This window comes from Glycine max, chromosome 18 (assembly GCF_000004515.6).
Source record: "Glycine max cultivar Williams 82 chromosome 18, Glycine_max_v4.0, whole genome shotgun sequence".
In the NCBI taxonomy this organism is placed as follows: domain Eukaryota; kingdom Viridiplantae; phylum Streptophyta; class Magnoliopsida; order Fabales; family Fabaceae; genus Glycine; species Glycine max.
The window spans coordinates 2,799,422-2,819,191 of record NC_038254.2 but is presented as its reverse complement, the minus strand read 5'-3'; the positions used below and the strand labels follow the sequence as shown (position 1 = coordinate 2,819,191).

General features: G+C 29.5%; 1 pseudogene; it reads right to left on the bottom strand.

Moving 5' to 3' along the window:
* Positions 1–13,214: 13,214 nt before the first annotated feature.
* On the bottom strand, positions 13,215–16,769 carry LOC100803071 (tropinone reductase homolog At5g06060-like; annotated as a pseudogene).
* Positions 16,770–19,770: the final 3,001 nt, after the last annotated feature.

The following is a 19,770-nucleotide window of genomic DNA, read 5'->3' as shown; positions in this document are numbered from 1 at the left end:
AGAAGGTAACGTAAGAGACAATGCCTTGCCCGAGCTCCTCGTGGGAGGACTTTCGCGAAAGTTAGACTTCTATCTTTTGAGCAAAAGATTAATCAAAATTCGAAAAGACAATTTTATCCTATTGCCATGTCCTTAATTTTTTTTTCTGAAATTATTTATTTATGCGTAACGTTGATGAATGGAGAATTTAAGACCATTCACTAATTATCTACAGGCTCATTTATTTATGATCTTATAATTTTAACACCGTCTGTTTCTTGATGCGAAAAATGAATTACCAACAATAAAGTATAATATACAAAAGACAAATACTAACCATTGTTTAAGAACACTTATTAATGAAACCCTATACTGTATGCTTCAAAATTAAAAGTGATACTTATATTGTTTTTAATTCATTATGAAATTAACATACCCGGGACATTTTCTAAAATGTAAACTTTCTTTTTTTATATATGGAAGAAGACAATTTTATTCGGGTTAACATAATTATAAGGATGATAATATGTGTATTTCAAATATGTAATGCAATTAGAATTCAAAACTTAGAAAAATGTATATGGAGAAAAATGGAATAAAAAAGTTGTGGTGAGGGCGGCACGACCAGGGGTGGGACACATCAGTGTCTGCATACCGCGACAAAAGTAACGAATGCCAATGTCTGAAACATCACCGCCAAGAAAATTTCTACTTTCTAGGGTCGCGCTAACGCGTCTCGCAGGGGAATTAGTTGAGAAACTGATGAAGGATGATTAATGGGGGTTTGTGTTTGGTTTAGATTCACTTAATAGTATAATTGATTAAAAAATTACCGTCAGCATAAAATAACAAATGTTTTTTCAGCTTTTTTATATTGTTATCGTGATTTTATGGATTAGAAACGATTTTTACTTGCTATCGAAACATAGACGGAATCTACATAATGTAAGTAAAACATTTTACGCACGGTACGTAAGTTTGTTTTTTATTTTTTTTCTTCTTTTTTATTTTACCTTTTTCTTTTCTTTTTCTCCTCCTTTCCTTTCCCCTGTTCCTCTACACGGCCTTGAGCATTCCTTTGAAATCGAACACCTGCTTCTCCCCCATGGTAGCCAAACACATGAAACAACGACGGCGCTAGCGTGAATCCTTCCCTCTCGCGCTTGCATTTTTTCATTTTGCCGGTGACGGTGGAGTCCTTGTCGGTGACAGCACGATAGAGGCCCCGCTTTACTGTTCCGAAAAGTATGTGGAGGTGTCGATGCAGCACGTTGCAACGTGGTGGTCGTTCGTAAATATTAGTGTTATAATTTAAAATTTATAAATATATATTATTTATATTAATTCTATTTTATAAAATAAAATAGTTATTTTAAATTTTCTTAACTAGTTTGTTATATTTGTTTTAATAACTGTAGGTTAATATATATATATATATGTCATCTTTTCTAAAGATACACAGAGCTAGAGGCTCATCCCTTTCTTCCAAAAAATTTTATTTATTCTCGTATAAAAAATTTTATTTCTTGAGAGTAAGAGCATTGGTATTTATAAGGTTCAGGGATTTTTTCGCTGCACACGATCGGAATCAATTGGTTGTCGTATCTTGAAAGAGGAGTACAATCAGAATTTCTTACTCGTGCAATGGGGTATTTTCTCTCTAAAGATAGTGTTTGCGCGCTTCAACTCAAGCTAAATAATTTTTTCTCTGATTTATTTTTTCCTTCTGCGTATTGTATGATTTAATGCATTGTCAATTCATGTGTTGCAAATTATAGTTATTTTTGCTATTGTTATTTAATTAAAGGCTTTGCAAAAATTTTCTTATTTATTTTTCTTTCATTTTATTCTATATTCTAACAGTTTTAGAGAGAAAAGTATTTTTCACTTTCATCTTGCATAGTCTTTTCTGCAGTAGCATTCTATTTTATCAAAATGTCTGTCATGGATATGATTAAGTCCCTTTCCAATAAGCTTGAAAAATTTACGGGTGAAATTTTTTTATGTTGGCAACAACAAATGAAATTATGGCTTATTGAATTGGATTTATACTCTGTGATTTCTAAAAGAGAAATAAAAACTTCAACTTCCTCTATTGATATAGTTTAAACTGATGCAACCATTAAGCATGATGTTTCTGATAAAGATATTTTATGTCATGGATGCATTTTAAGTGTTTTGGCTGATAACATATATAAGATTTTTTGTCATACCAAAACTTCTGTTAAGTTATGGGAATCACTTGAATTGAAATATGGATCTACTAACAAAAGTTTAAGTCGTTACTCTTGTGAAAAAATGATTGAGTTTCAAATAATTGATGAAAAATCTATTTCAGATCAGATCCATGAATTTGAAAACATTGTTTATGACATGAAATTGAAAGGAATCGTTTTGCCTGACATTATGCTTGTGGCTTTCATGATTTCAAAATTGCCTTCTTCGTGGACTGATTTTGCTTGAAGCCTGAAACATAAATATGAAAGTTTTACCTTTGATGATTTGCTTGTCTGTCTCCACATTGAGGATAAACATCGTTCATCTCAAAAACACTTGCAAAAATCTGATTCTCACTCTAAGGCCTATCTTGTTGAGAGCTCTAGCAAACCTTTCTCTAAGTCCTTCAAAAGGCATGGGTTTAACAAAAATAAATTTGGTAGAAAGCCTTCCTTTTCTAAAAATAAGAACAATGCTTTTAATAACAACAATAAGCCTAAGGATAAAAATTTGGGGAATGAAATTTTTTGCTTTGTTTGTGGGCGAGTTAATCATTTGGCTAAGAATTGTTTTCAACGTCATCGCCAACCTATGTCTTTCCCTAAACCTCAGGCTAATGTTGTTACCACCAGTGCTGCCTCTGATTCCCCATCTGACAGGTACCATGTCACTAACCCTGAGTTAAGTTGTGTTTTTAACTCAAATGATTGGTTTATAGACTCCGGGGCTAATGTTCATGTGTGTGCTGATAAAAAATTATTTTCTTTATATCAGGAATCAAGCACACGTACTGTGAGCATAGGGAATGGGAGTATGACACATGTGTTAGGAGAAGGTCAAGTGAAGCTAGAGCTATCTTCAAGAAACTTTATTGTTTTAGATGATGTCTATCATATTTCTGATATTAGAAAAAATTTAATAAGTATTAATGCATGGTATTATTCATGAAGTGACACCTCCTTATGCTCCTCAATCTAATGATATTGTAGAAAGAAAGAATCATACATTGCTTGATATGGTGAATGTTATGCTTGTAAGTTCTGGTTTACCAAGTAATATGTGGGGTGAAGCTTTGTATTCTGCATGTCATATTCTTAATAGCGTGCCTTATAAAAATTTTGAAAAAACAATTTATGAGCTATGGAGAAAAAGAGAACCAAACTTGAAATATCTTAAAGTGTGGGGATGTCTAGCAAAGGTAAACATTCTCATTAATAAGAAAAGGAAAATTGGATCCAAAAACTGTTGATTGTGTTTTTGTTGGATACTCTATGCATAGTACTACTTATAGATTTTTGGTAGTTAATTCAGAAGTGTCTGAAATTTCTAATGGTACTATTATGGAATCTAGAAATGCTACTTTCTTTGAAAATATTTTTCCTTTGAAAAATAAATTGTCTAAATTTATTTGTGATACTTCTTATTCTAATTTGTCTTCTTGTAGTAATACTAATAAGGACATTGTGTTTGAACCTAGGAGGAGTAAAAGATCTAAAAAAGTTAAGGATTTTGGTTCTAAATTTTCGCTCTTTTTTGCTTGATGATCCTAAAACTTATGGTGAGGCCATGAGGTCTATTGACGCACCTTTTTGGAAAAAAGCTATAAATGATGAAATGAGTTCTCTTAAAAATAATAAAACTTGGTTTCTTACAGATCTTCCCCCTGATTGTAAAAGTATAGGTTGTGAGTGGGTTTTCCGAAAGAAATTAAAAACTGATGGATCTATAGAAAAATTTAAGGCAAGACTTATTGTAATTGGGTGTAAACAAATAAAAGGTATAGATTTCTTTGATACATATTCTCCTGTTTCTAAAGTTACTATCATTAGGGTCTTAATTGCACTTGCTTGTGTTTTTAATTTAGAAATTCATCAAATGGATATAAAAACTGTCTTTTTAAATGGTGAATTAGAAGAAGAAATTTATATGAGCCAACCTGAAGGCTTTGTAGAACCAGGGAAGGAAAAGAAAGTTTGCAAACTTGTTAAATCTTTTTATGATTTGAAATAAGCTCCAAAGCAATGGCACGAAAAATTTGATCAAGTTGTTATTTCATATGGTTTTCAAATCAATAATAGTGATAAATGTGTGTATGTGAAACAATTTGATGATAATGGATGTATCATTTTATGTTTGTATGTGGATGACTTATTGATATTTGGTAGTAATATGCAATTCATAAATGATGTCAAGTCTTTCTTGTCTAAAAATTTTGATATGAAGGACCTTGGTCCTGTAGATGTGATTTTGGGTATTAAGCTTATAAAAAAAATGATGGCATGATTTTAACCCAATCACACTATGTTGAAAAGTTATTGAAGAAGTTTAATTATTTTGATGTGAAACTTGTTTCTACTCCTTATGACTCATCCATCAAGCTAAAGAAAAATTTGAGAAAAGAAATTTTTTCCCATAAATATTCTCAAATTATCGGTTCTTTGTTGCATTTAACAAGCTTCTCTAGGCCTGACATTGCATATGCAGTTGGTAGATTAGGAAGGTATACTAATAATCCTAATCATTCTCATTGGATTGCATTAAAAATAGTTTTTAGATACTTAAGAGGAACCATCAATTATGGCATTCATTATACATGTTTTCCTGCAGTAATTGATGGGTTTAGTGATGCTAATTGAATTTCTGATTTTGATGAAACAAAATCAACAAGTGGTTATGTTTTTACTTTAGCTAGTGGTGCAATATCATGGAAATCTGCTAAACAAATTATTATTTCACGTTCTACTATGGAGGTAGAAATTATTGCTTTAGATACTGCTACTAGTGAGGCTGATTTTCTTAAAAATTTGTTATGTGATTTGTCATTGTTGAATAAGCCTATACCTCTAATTCCAATGCATTGTGATAGTCAAGTTGTTATATCTAAAGTTACTAGCAAAAATTTTAATGAAAAAAGAAGACACTTAAGAGTGAGACATAAGTCTATTAGAAATTTGATTTCTCATGGTGTCATTTCTCTTGATTTTGTTAGGTCAGAAAATAATATTACGGATCCGCTTACAAAAGGGTTGACGCGTCAACAAGTACTTGAGTCGTCAAGGGGAATGAGACTAAAGCCCATTATTTAGTTACAACAATGGACACCCGTCTCCGTGTGATTGGTGATCCTATGAATGGAGTTCAACGGGTAACAACGAAATTGTTTGTTGACTAAAATACACCAAAATAAAATTTGGCGAAACTATTTTGTTTCTCATTCCTATGACGAGGTATATTATAAATTGTGGCAATATTAAGGTTAAGGTATTTATATATGTGTATTTTTGGTGGAAAAAAATACCTCTTAATGAATCCGATGACAATTATTGTAGGGGTGGGGGTCACAACCCACTCTTTGAGGATTCACTTAGTGAGTGTGGTGGTGGGGCCGCCACTGTGAGATATGAGTTAATCTCTAAGTGGCACTTACAAAACAAGATACAAGCGCAAGGCCGTGTAACGCGCTATCACTGATTAGAACCTAATTGAACGCTAATATTGTAGGAGTTGTGTACTAAAGTCCGGTTAAAGAATATGTAGTTCAAGACCAATTAAGTTCACTACATTTTTCTCGGGTGGAAGTTCATAAACACTAGGTATAAGGCTCAAATCCGGAAGGTTCCTTATACCGAAATACAATATCACATGCTCTTTCTCTTATATTTTTATACAAATTATCTTTTAGAAAATATATTTTAAAATTTTAAATTATGTGGGGGAATGTTGCTAAATATTTGTGCTACAATTTAAAATTAATAAATATATATTACTTATATTAATTCTATTTTATAAAATAAAATAGTTATTTTAGATTTTCTTAAGATTTTTGTTTTAATGAGTCAACTAGTTTGTTACGTTTGTTTTGACAATTATAGGTTGGTTTTCAACGGTCATATTTCCAACGATCATATTTTGTTGTTGCATAAATGCCTATATATATCTTTGTCCTATCTTCTAAAGACACACATAGAGCTATAGTCTCATCCCTTTCTCTCAAAATTTTTTATTTCTTCTCTTATAAAAAATTTATTTCTTGAGAGTAAGAGCATTGGTGTTCATAAGGTTCGGAGATCCTTTCACTGCACACGATCGGAACCAACGAGTTGTCGTATCTTGAGAGAGGAACGCAATTAGAATTTCTTACCCGTGCAGTGGAGGTATTTTCTCTCTAAAGATAGCGTTTGCGTGCTTCAACCCAAATTAAATAATTTTTTCCTGATTTATTTTTTCCTTATACTTATTGTATGATATAATGCATTGTCAATTCATGTGTTGCAAATTATAGTTATTTTTGCTATTGTTATTTTATTATCTAATTAAAGGCTTTGTAATTTTCTTTTTATTTATTTTTCTTTCATTTTATTTTATAGTCTAACCGTCCACAATAGCATCGTGGCAATTCCCCGCGAGGAGAGGGGGGAGGGCCGCTGGAAATCGCTTTTTCAAAGAGATGAATTCCGACAACTACAAAAATCTTTGTATCGTGCGTAAAATGTTTTGCTTAGGCATGATAGACTCCGTTAACATACTATAAGTATATGGTAAATGTTAATCAATACTCTTATAATATTAATTAAAGATTAAAGATATACTTTTATCAAAATACGTAAAATTTATTGTTTATAATTTTTTTTATACTCTTCTATAATTTTTCTGATAGTTATTTTTTCCTTCTAGTTTTTTAATTAATGTTTTAATAACATTGATTAACAAGACTATGAGTATAATTAAAAATTTATGGAAAAAATTATTCAATGAATTGCCACACAAGTAACAAGTAGTTGGACTATTTAAAGAGAGTTTTTATAAGTTAACTTGTACAAATTTATTAAGTTTATTTTATTATTAATAAATAAATAAAATATATTAAGAATTATCATGAGAGTGATTGGTAATAACCTTTATATTTATTTTTGATTAATTATATTTTTGGTTTCTCATCATACTATAATTATATGATTTTTATTTTTCAAGTTTTAATTATATGAATTGAATTTTTATGTAGAGTGTTCATCGATATGAGTAATATGAACCTAAATCGATCCAAAATAATTCATTAAATTAAGAAATACAAACCATCATAATGTTTTTTTGTTAAATTTTAACCACACGTGATTTTTTCCCTTTTTTAGTTGCTATTTTTTTTATTTTTTTCTTTAATTTTATTTATGTTTTCTCATGTTAATATAATAATTTATTTTATCTAAAATAAATTATTATATTAACATTAAAACCATTCATTTTATTTATCAAATATTATCATAATTTAATCATTACATATATCTAAGCTTTTGATAAAAATAAATTATTATTCTAAAAAATTTAATATTTAAAAAATAATAAATAATTTTTAAATGTTTAAACCCGATTGACTCAATTCAAATCAATCTATTTATAATTTAGTTGATTCAATTTGGATTTCAAAAAAAATTACACAAAATTGATCCAACTTAACTAGTATTTTTTTAATCAAAATAAAATAACAATATTAAGGAAATCCATCCAATTCAATCCATCGATTAACACTCATATTTTTGTGTATTACAATTGTCTATAATTTTAGTTTCACCATTAGTTATTTTATTGATGTGATTGATACATTAATGACATGATATGATGATGTATCTTATAAAAATGAGATATGTTAACATTTTGGTAAGTATCATATCATCCTATTAGTGTATAAGCTATCCTATCATTCATAATATCAAGTAAGTAAATTTTATTAAATATTTAATGGAATACTATTCGAGGGATAAAAAACCAAAGGATTGTAGTATGATCGAACTTGTGCAATAAAAATTTAAGAAAAAAAATAATACGATTCTGATATTTAAAAAATAAAAAAGTAATTGAATCTTTATTTTTAATTAATAACTTAAATAAGCCAAAATTTATTCACTTATAAAAATAAGTCAATTATTAGTTCTCTTGAGATTTGATAACTTGCTCTTACTTTTTTAAGAAAAAGTAAGTAAGAATTACACCTGAATATATTTTAAGAAATTTTTAATTATAATTAATTAGCTTTTAAAAAATAATTGAATGTGTGTTAATAAATGCATATGAGATTTATTAATTTTCACTTACTTATTTTTTAGAAGTTAACTAGGAAGCTATAATTACAATATTTTTAAGGTGCATCATGTAACTTGCTAACTTCTTCTTAAAAACTTTATGCACATGGTCATATGGGGATCGTCATGAGTCGAGTATGTGGGATCCCACGACCCGACATAAGCCTATAATATGTACAACTTAAATTAGACGAATGATTATTTATTTTCTAAAAATTATATTGATAATTTTTTTAAAAAAATAAATAATTGCTTATTAAATTATAGTTAATGTATGTATTTTTAATTATGAGCACAAACTAAGGCTCAATGTCATAACATTTTCTTTAGGGTGTGTTTGGTTCAAGAAAGTGAATCTAAAGTTGTAATTGATTTGGACCGAATTAAAGTGAATGTTGTGGATTGGGTAGTGAGTTAATTGTAGATGAAATTTTTGAAAATAATGTGGGTCTCATGGCTTCAAACTTTCACCCCATTAAAATGAAGTTAAAGTATTGGTTGAAACTCTTGTGATCTCATACATTTTTTTTTTATTTTTTTTTTCTGTTGATTACATAATTGATTATGTTATAAATATAATTGATTATGTAACAACTCTATCTATTCGGGTAATATAATCAATTATAATGATTCAGAAATTATTTTTTATTCAATTAATCTTATATGAAATTACATAATTGATTATATAATTTAAGTAATTCATTACAAGTTTTCAATTGAGTTAAAAAAAAATGAAATGTGACACCTGAATGTGCATGGATTAAAAGGGAATAATATTGAAATTTATCTACTACTTTAATATATAAACTTTCATTTGTTTTAAACAAACAACTTATTTTAATACTTTTTTTCACTCTATTTCACTCTTCACACTTTCATCCCATTTCACGGCTCATAGAAACACACCCTAGATTCTAGCAATTAATTTATTAGCAACGAGTCGTTACTGTCTTAATCCAGAGCATGAACATCAATGATCCAATTCTTGTGTTTTCGTCACAGGTCGCTTTCAGGTCGATGATCACTTCGTCCAAAATTTAGAAAGAAATGGCAGACATGGAAGTTTGTTCTACCACTGCTATCTTATCTCGATTGAGACTTCAACTTCTAGATTTGTTTTATTTTCTAAATTATCTAAAAACAATTACATTTTTATTTTTCAAAAAAATAATATTATCATTTAATCCTAAATAATTATATATAATTTGAAATAGCTATCTCAAACATCATATTTACAATAATGTCTTATTAATTAACTCCAAGTGTTATTTATTTACATCATTCCTTGATCAAAATTAAAATTTCACCTTCCTGATTGATCACATAGTAATATGTGAAATTACAAGTAATAAATTAAAATAATAAAGAGTTTAATTTTGAAATAAAAATTAAACTCTTTATTAAAACATGTTTTAAATTTTGTTAAAAATTATTTTATCCTGTGATAAGTTTTTCTTAAAAAAACAATTTAGTAAAATGACAACTTTTCAGAAAAGTGATATGAACAAGTGATGAATGCATGTTTGAAACATCTTATTTACAATAATAATAATTTTTTAAAATTATTAAAAACAAACATTGATTTCTTTAAATTAAGTTAAACAAATCAAATCCGTGTCCACTACTGAGTCATAGACTATTGGAATTTAAAAGAAATCATCATTCTAAAGTCTGCTTGTCTCAGGTTCATGAAGATTTTTTTTTTTTGAAAAACGCATATAGCTTTAAATAAAAGAATAGTGTTTGTTAAAGCTTTTGAAAAAATTAAAATAAAAAACCAAGTTTTTATTGTTTCAGGTAATTATAGTTAAATTTTAAATAGAAACTTTTTATGATAATAATTAAATTAAATTTTTATTTTATTTTTTTATAAAGTTTCTAAAAATAAATCACTTTTTTTTTCTAGTTTTTATACCTTCTTAAAATTATTTTATTATTAAAGAATGTAAACAAACTGATATCGGTCTCGTGGCTAAAATTCAAATATGATCAAATTCTCGAAAGCTAGAAAGCAAAAAGGGACAAGTCGTATGGCTAAAGTTGAATCATGATCAAAATCTCAAAACTCAAAAGCTAGAAAGCAAAGGGATAAGTGCTCTCAAGATTAATTAGCACCTTTGAAAGTAGCGTCAACATCGTTATCCATTTTCGTGATATAAAAAATAAAATACAAACGAAGAGGACAAATATGGGAAGTGATGTTTTTCAAATTGATGACACGAATAGCAGTTGAAGGAAGCTAGGTTATGTTTGGCTACACGGTAGATTTGGTAGGAAAGACTTCTGGGTTAGAGTTTGAACTTTGAAATCAGAACAAAAATTTAGTCAAAGAGCTTGAGCAGCATAACATAGCGTGGAAGTAAATTGCTTATCCAAAATCCAATTGGCAATAGGTTCGAAACCGCTCGAGGATTTCATATAAAAAAAGTAGGTATAATTCTTTTAAGCCGACCTCAATATCTACACCCACAGTTTAGAAATAAATAGTTTAAACTTGCTGCATAAACATTTGAGTATAATTAATTGATATTTAAGTATAATTATGCAAACAAAACATTTGAATATAATTAAGTGCATAAGATAATTGGATGCTTGTTGTATAGTGTGTTTGAAAACACGTTATAAATTATCAAACGTGGATTTCCAGCGTAACTAATAGTTGTTTTTGCATTATGTTTTATGTGATCCTGCTCTAAACATAAGATCTAGGATGTGAAACCAAACATGCATGTAGTGCAGGTTGGTTACTTTAGTTTTTTGATTTTGAGTGGGGAGTACGTCTAATGCCAGATTTGAAAGGTTTGTTAACTATTTGTTTGTTTAATTTTAATAAAATTTGACATAAATAATTTTATTAATATTTAAATATAATTTAACGGTTAAATAAATAAAAAATATATATTATATTAAGTTATAAAAATAAAGTTATATTAATGTAATAATTTGATCTCTTCTCTCATTCATATATATATATATATCTTTTAAAAACATAACATAATTGTTAATTGCTAAATATGTAAACTAATTCAGAGGAGACTATTTTAGGATGTAACTACATTAAAATTTAGGGGGAACCTTTCTGTCTCTATTAATCCACCAATTGACAAGTTTTAAATTGAAAGTCATATTAATGTCAACTAATTTGAGACGAATTAGACAAACATATTTGAAGAACTTTTTAAGCTACACGCTTTAGTATGAGAGAGATAAGAGTCATGTAACTTTCTTTTTCTTTTTATAATAGTATTAATCGACATATCAAATAACTTTGGTAAGGACATGCCCATATCCAAATCATATCTTCAGGGAACAGGTCTACAATTTTCAACGATGTAGGATTTAGATTCTTTCATTTATTATTAGGGATCCCTATGGCTTACTCCAGATTGGACAATTAAGGCTAAATTTATTTGTTAAATAAGTAGTCAAGACTTTTTACAAAGTTTATTAGTTTAAAATGTCAAATTTTAATTCATTTTAAAGACATTTGAAGTCTAAGTGGATGGCTAATTTAAATAAATAGAAATAACATAATGATAGTATCATTATTATTTTTATTATTTTGTTGAATTTTTACTATAATATTTTAAGATTATATTCATGTTAGTGTAAGCCAATTACACTATTAAAAGATAGGTTTACAGACTTATTTAATAAATCTTACTACACAATAATTTTTTAGATAATAACAAACATTTGCTTACTAAATTTGGATATTAATAATAAAATTTACATTTGCTTATAGAAAAAACTATACAATAATTTTTAGAGAAAACCATACTTTGAAAACATTTAGGCTAGTTCCATCCCAATATATAAAATAAGAACTATATTAGAATAATAGGATAAGTTTAAAGCTTTAGTTTAAGGGGTAGGTTATAACATATATCCTGGTTAAGTCCACCCCTTAATGAATTATAATACATAAATAAAACGTTTAAAGAGATTTGTCACCCTTTATCCAGTAAACAAGAGAGAAATGAAATACTCGTCTGGCTTGATAATGTCTCATGAAAAACCCAAACGATTAGGGTTACATATTCTTGAACAACCCCTTAATGAATGTTTGAAATAGTTATTTTAGAATTTTATTAGTTTTTATTTTATTTTTATTGTAGTAATCTATCGTAGTTGGGGCTTTGTTTCTTTTTATTGTCTAAAACAATTAATTTATGGTACCCTTAAATTCAGTTCTTTACATTTACCAATATTTGAAAATAAACATACAGTACTTGTCTAAAAACGTGCTTTGTACACAAAAGAAAAAAAGAACCATAATGTATAAAATATGTTTATAATAGGGAAAGGGTAAATAATCAAATTTATTATTGAAAGTATGATGTGATGATAAATTGATCCCTAAAAATAAAAATATAAATTTAGTCATTGAATATGTAAAAAATGCAACAAATAAATTATGTTTTTAAATTTGTGAAATCATCTTGTTATTAAATTGTAATGTTTAAAAATCAATTTAATAATAAATTATATTTTTTAAAAATAATTTGACATTAAGTTATAAAATTCAAGAATCAAGTTATCATCAAACTATTATCAGGACTCATTGGTCACATTTTTTACACATTTAATAACTAAATTTGTATTTTTTATTTTTCAAAAATCAATTTATTAATGCTTTACAATTTCATGGACAAATTTAATTATTTATCCATTAATATCTAACACGATTTGGAAAAGGTATGCCAGGCTACTATACTTAGGAAATATAAGTATACTTTCTTATTTTGGAAATAAGTCGAATCAGATACACATCATCCGTATATACTGATATCCATGCTCAGGGAACACGGGGAATATAACTATTAGATGTGATATTCAAAACACAACACAGATTCCAGTACATGACGTATGATTAGAGGTTTTGTATTTTAGCATAACATTGACTATTGTTAGCTATTGGCTCCATGTGAAATGCGAATCAAATTTGTTTGAAGCTCTGCATTTGATTTAAGGTGATCCAAGAGCACCAATCATCTCACAATGATAGCCGTTGAATATGGCAATGTAAATTTCTAAAATACTAAAATAATTCATTGACCAATCAAAACAAGTTGATCATAGATGGTCCAAATTTCAAGTGGCCACCACTTTATTCACATAATCCAACAATAAAAATGACCATTTTGCTTTAAGAAATTCTCATGCTGGGTTGAAATCCATTAGCAGTGAATCCTCCATCAACAGAAACAATCTGTCCAGTGATGTAGGATGCTGCTGGCAGACAAAGGAAAGTCACCAAGGATGAAACTTCATGCGTTTCTGCCATCCGCTTTATCGGCGTTTGAGATGTTATCTCATTAACAAGCTGTTTGTTTGCAAGCAACTGTTAGAAAAAAGGTACAATTAGCACTCCCAAGTTAAGATGATAATGTTGTCATTTGAAGATTAGTTATACTGATAATCATGCTAACATGCATAATATGTACAAGTATAATTCATATGCACTTAAAAAAAGGTAAGGGCAAGGCTATGAATTATTAGCAAAAAACCAGCATACACAAATACACACTGTACTCTTAGAATTTGGGCCTAATTTAACACCAGGACTTGACATTACAGGTGGTTTGATAGATCTAATAACAAGTGTTAGGATAGACTCTAATACTATGTTAAAATTTGGGTTTAAGCCTGACTCAACTCCAAAATCTAGCTCAAGAGATGAGAATTGTTCCCCGCTTATATACACTATTTTGGTCATATCTCTAGTTAATGTATGATCTCCAACATGCACACTTGCGCCATGATGATTGCATTGGGCCCTCATCAATTCCTAATATCAACCCAACAACTGTCTTGGGTTGGGTCTATAGGTATCCAACTCAATGAGGCATCCCAATATGCAGGCTAATTAGATTTCCCAATTCAATAATCTAAAAGATTGATATTCAGACACTCTTTTTTATCAGAATACTCCTAAAATGCTGAATAGTAATCCTTAAAACTTAAAAGGAGCATGAATTTAAGAACTTGAAAGCACATATTATGCATTGATATTTTAGAACATTGTATGAAGACTAGAGAGATGAAGGTGGTGACAGGACCAACAAAATCTGCATAGAATTTAATAATGACTGATCAGTTAACTTCTCAATTCTCATTCAACTCAATTTTACTCCGTCAACATAATTAACCAATCTTCATAACAAGGAAATGACTAGTCCTTGGAACAGGAAACAAAACAAGTTGAAAGAGAATTACAGGTTCCTCAAGTGATGTTAGGGTATACCAAGGTGCAACACTGTTGCTCCTTATATTGTCTTTTGCCCATTCACAAGCAAGATATTTGGTAAGCTGATCGATGGCAGCTGAAGAAAACAGCATGATGAATCTCTTTGGTCAATATCTTTCAAAATAGTTTGTAATCTATGTTTGAACCGGAGATGACATAATTTTACATCAACTCACCTTTAGTTGCAGCATAAGCTTGTCTGACCTTCAACAGAGGAAATGAACACAATACTTCCATTTCCAGATGCTTTAAGAAGAGGATAAGCAAGTTGGCTCAGATGGTATGCAGAGTCCAAGTTAGTTGCCATTAATTTTGAATATTCTTCGGCTGTATACTCAATTGTTGGTTTCCTCACATTTGTTCCAACATTGTTTACCTAAGCTCACAAGATGATGATAGAAACAAAATTTATTATGTGCTGAAGTCTTGCTCATTGGAGAAACAAGTCTAGCTATTTTAACATTTTTAATTTTAACAGTTTTACGCTGACATCAACAAATAATTACAAGTCTATGTTTTCAATTGTTAACTGCATTGTGCAGATATTAATGCTGCCCTTCTGAATGGATTTCAAGCAACAATCAGATAGTCTTAATTGGGCAAAATAAATCCAGAAATTGCCAATTATTTATTTATCCAATAATCACTTGCAAATTGAGTGAATTATCAGAAATATTATTACAACACAGGATAGCATCATACAACAATACAGTATACTGAAACCCTGTTTGAATTATAATACATAAGATCGATCTCTAACATATTCAGTAACTGATATCCCAATATAAACTAAACAGTCATCGATAAAGCTGGACACACAGGTTATCCTGCCAACTATCCTAAACACAGGCAGAGAGCCACTGAGTTGCATCAGGGTATAGGACCTCCAAAAGATTTTGAAATTTAACATAGTAAACACTAAATAAAGTATCAAGTGCTCCATACATTCACTTACACCCTTTTTGACAGCATAGTTTCCTTGATTTCAAAAGTATTATCTTGAAATGTGTCATATTATTATCATACAGTCTATAAGATAGTATCCGTATCTTTAAATTTTTAAAGTATATGATAATAATATGACACTTCTAAAGATAATACTATAATCCAAGGAAATCTCTAGCCTTGACATGTTTCAACATGCACTTCTTATCAGTAACATTACTACAGTCTACAAACCACTTTTATTTACAACCGCCTAATAGATTTCTTTTCTAAATTTTCACACAAGTAAAAATGACAGAGTACATCATACATAATTGGAAGTTCATATTATGGAATAGGATTATATGATATATCCATGTAAAAAAAAGTATACTGACAGTATATATAAATTAAACTTTTTAAATATTTTTGGGGTAACATAACATATCTTTCACATAAGTAAAAATGATAGAGTACATCATACATAATTGGAAGTTCATATTATGGAATAGGATTATATGATATATCCATGTAAAAAAAAATTATACTGACAGTATATATAAATTAAACTTTTTAAAATTTTTTGGGGCAACATAACCTATCTTTCCCTTTTTTCTTTTTCACAAACTCATATATAATTTTTTTAATTCGAAACAACTTTAAGCACAACAAATTCAAAACAAACTATTCCAATTTACAAACATACAAATAAAGAAAAAGACTCACAAGTATGTTGAGCTTGCCGTTGAAGGCAGTTGCCACTTGCTGAATGAGTTTCTCTCTTTGGGGTGGAGAAGACGCATCACAAACCAACCCAGAAACCGAAAATCCCTTCTGCTCCACTCCTTCAAGCATGCATTCAACTCTGATTCATTCCTGGAACAAGTGTACACTGTGGCACCAAACTCCGCTAGTTCCTCCACCACAGCGTGCCTGAATCAACAGTGAAGTGAACCACACCCAGAAAACACATCATGCAAAAAACGAAACTTTAAGTCATTTTAACAAACCCCAGAATCAAGAGACCCAATTCAATTCACGCAACAAATAGAATCCAGAAAAAAAAAAAAAAGAAGAAAAAATTACGTACCCGATTCCACGTGTTCCTCCAGTAACGAGAGCATTGGTTCCCTTAAGGGACCATCTTGAGCCTCTGCTACTGCCTTCAGGATTCGCCATTGTTGTTTGCTTTTGCTTTTGCTTACGTTCTTATCTTAATTGAACAGACCATGAAGATTGAAGAACGTGCTTGTCATCTTACAACAAAACGACGTCGTTTGTGATTGGGCATATGTGCTGTTTGCTGCTGTGGTTTTTATATGGGCCCAATTACTGTTTTCTTGACATCCAGTTGGGCCCATTGTGTTGTCACTGCTGGTGAGGCAAGAGAGTGGTTCCAAGCATGTTTTTGTTTTTAGTGTAGTATTGTGGAAAAGGACTCACACAAGTGTGCAATGCAAATTATAAATATGAAAAACGATAAGTCAAACTTAGATTTATGTTTATTTAAAAATTATTTAGCTGATTGATTTTAACTTTATATGTTTTTTTTTAAAAAAAGAAACAACCAATGACAAAAATCAGTTCAGTTAAAAAAGCCAAATTAAATCAATTCTGAACCGTTTTAACTAGTTTGATTTTTAATCCAAACAGTCCAATTGTTTTAAAAAATCAATTTGAAATCAAACTAATTTGAAAAATCAATTTTGAATTGAATTGATTTTAAATTGGGTTTAAACTAGTTTCAAGAACTGATCGATTTTTGAATTTTTTTTAAAATAAAAAATGGATTTGGTTAACCTAATCGATTTTGTAAAAATAATTCAATCAACCAAATCACTTTTATACAACAGTGCAGTTCTTTGTTTTTGAATTAGTTCAGATGAAAACTAATTTGATTTTAGTGTAGTTACAAACCGGTTTGGTCTAAACTGGTTTTTTTTCATACCCTGCTTACAATCATATATGCTTATCCATAATAAGAGAGTGCCATGATTTAGGTTTGTTCATGTGGTAGATAATAATACTGAGCTTGACTTTCAGTCATAAACTATAGATTTACCTAATCCTATACAAGGGCATGCATTAAAAATAATCACGTTTTGAACCAATTTCTTGATGGAGTTTTTCTTTTAATCAATAAAGAAGCAACTATTTTTCAAATGCAATTCATTCCCAAGGAATTTTAATTAATCATGTGGCACATTCACATGAGTAGGTAATTAATTAGGAAGCCACAAAATTACAAAACCCTATTATAGCTAGTCACGGGGGAGATTCATTACAATTTACAATTGCCATCACGTGCATGTAAAGATTGTAGAAGCCCCTATTCTTACTTCCCCTTTGTCAAATTGAAAGAACTACTATTTTATCTTTAAAAAGGTTTCAATTTCTGCATGGAAGAGTAAAGCGCGACATTGTAGGAAGGAGAGAATAAGCTTGTGAAGTGTCATTTGTCAAATCGTCTTTCACAACCAATGAATAGATTAATTATACGACGAAGTGTCTGTGTAGTTGTTTTCACTGCCAGAAGCTAGAAACAATCCTAATGCATAGACACACACGTGCTAGGTAGCTACAATTTCAATCTCTGGAGACGCTTAAACCTTCAGCAGTATATAGCAATTAGCTATACAAACACTATCACTAGACTTTGCATACATCGAAGCACCCTAAATAAAGTAAACAAACTTGCTAAAGCAAGGAACATGTATCGATCTGAATTAATTCCCACAATAAATACCCAAAAGAAAAACAGAAACACACACATCATCATCCCCGGCCATGTGACCTCTCTCTCTCTGCTGCATGTATATATCTTTACCATAGAGCCAGATATCAGGCATATATTGCCAAAAATCAAAATGTTGCATTAATTAATCAAAATCATCCCATGAACCCCACTACTTTCAATTGAAGTAAAAACCAATTGTAATCATAAATTCGCAAACTCAGTGGTGAGTAACACAGTAACACCACTTCCTCTACCAATTAGGGTTGGTTGCGTGAGCAAGTTTTTAGAAAAAAAAGGAAGTCCAAACCAATAAAAAGACAATTATCGGAATGAATTTAGTAGTTGCTACAGGCTCACAAGGTTGGTTTCATAGCACTGCTCAAGTGGGAAAAAATCAATACAAAATTGAGATACTAACAAAAGGTTGTCTATTTGATTTTGTGACATATTTTCGAGATGCGTGTGTGTACATGAAAAAAATAACAAATAAGGGAAACATACAGATATATAATGTCATATGTTCAAATAATAAAATTCCAATGCTTAAATATTCTAGTCAAAGACCAAATTATCCTTTGGTAGAAATATAATATAAAATTCATGTAGCTTTACTTAATAATATAATTTTTTAAATAATTTATTAATTCTGCTAACCTCCCTTATTTTTATGAAGAGTTTTAGAGTTTTTCTTTTTTAGAGACCACGATTACCCTCTACTTGCATTTTCACAATTACAACTCACACGATTATTTAAGTTAGAGCAATATTACATCATCAGCTGATCCATATATACATTTGATGGTGAAATATTTTAGAGTTTGATCTTTCTTGTCCTTATTTTTCAATTAAGAGTTAATTTTTTTTGGTATAAAATTAGTGGACATGTATTTAGCATAAGTGTACATTCCATGTACATTATTATGCATATTTGATTTGATATTGAAAAATTAATTGAGTTCAAAATTAATTTGAGTTGAAACAACTTTATGTAGTTGAATTCAAAATTTTATATTAAATTTTACTTTTAATTTTAATTTAATTTTATAATAAAATATTCAAATATAAATCACATTACTTTAAATCAATTTTAACCAAAATTAATTTGATTTCAAATTAATTTTTATCAAATGCTCATCCAAATTCGCACATTATCCATGGTTAATGAAATTGTTGGTGGCAAACTTGCTTTTCTTCATTAAACTCTTTTTCGTGCCAATTTTCTATCGCTATGTGAATGAATATAAATGTAGCCCATAATGGGAAAACTTTTGTGAAAAGGGTAGCTGGATTTCCCCCTTGATCTAAGACAGACAGCAATGGTTCTGTGTTCCTCTTCGCAAACTGCAAAGAACATGAAGTCAAAAGCGATATTCCATCACATTTCCTTACAAAGAAAGGCTAAAAAGAAGAGACTATGACGTCCCCGCGTGTATTCTGGAGGAACGGTCACTGTCACAATAAGGTGGCTAACACTGTTTTTAAGTAACTACAGGCAGCACAAGAGTCTTGGGCTTCGAAATATTTGAAAGATAAGAAGTGGACATTTTTAGGGATAACTATAACTAACATGAATATATAACAATAATATC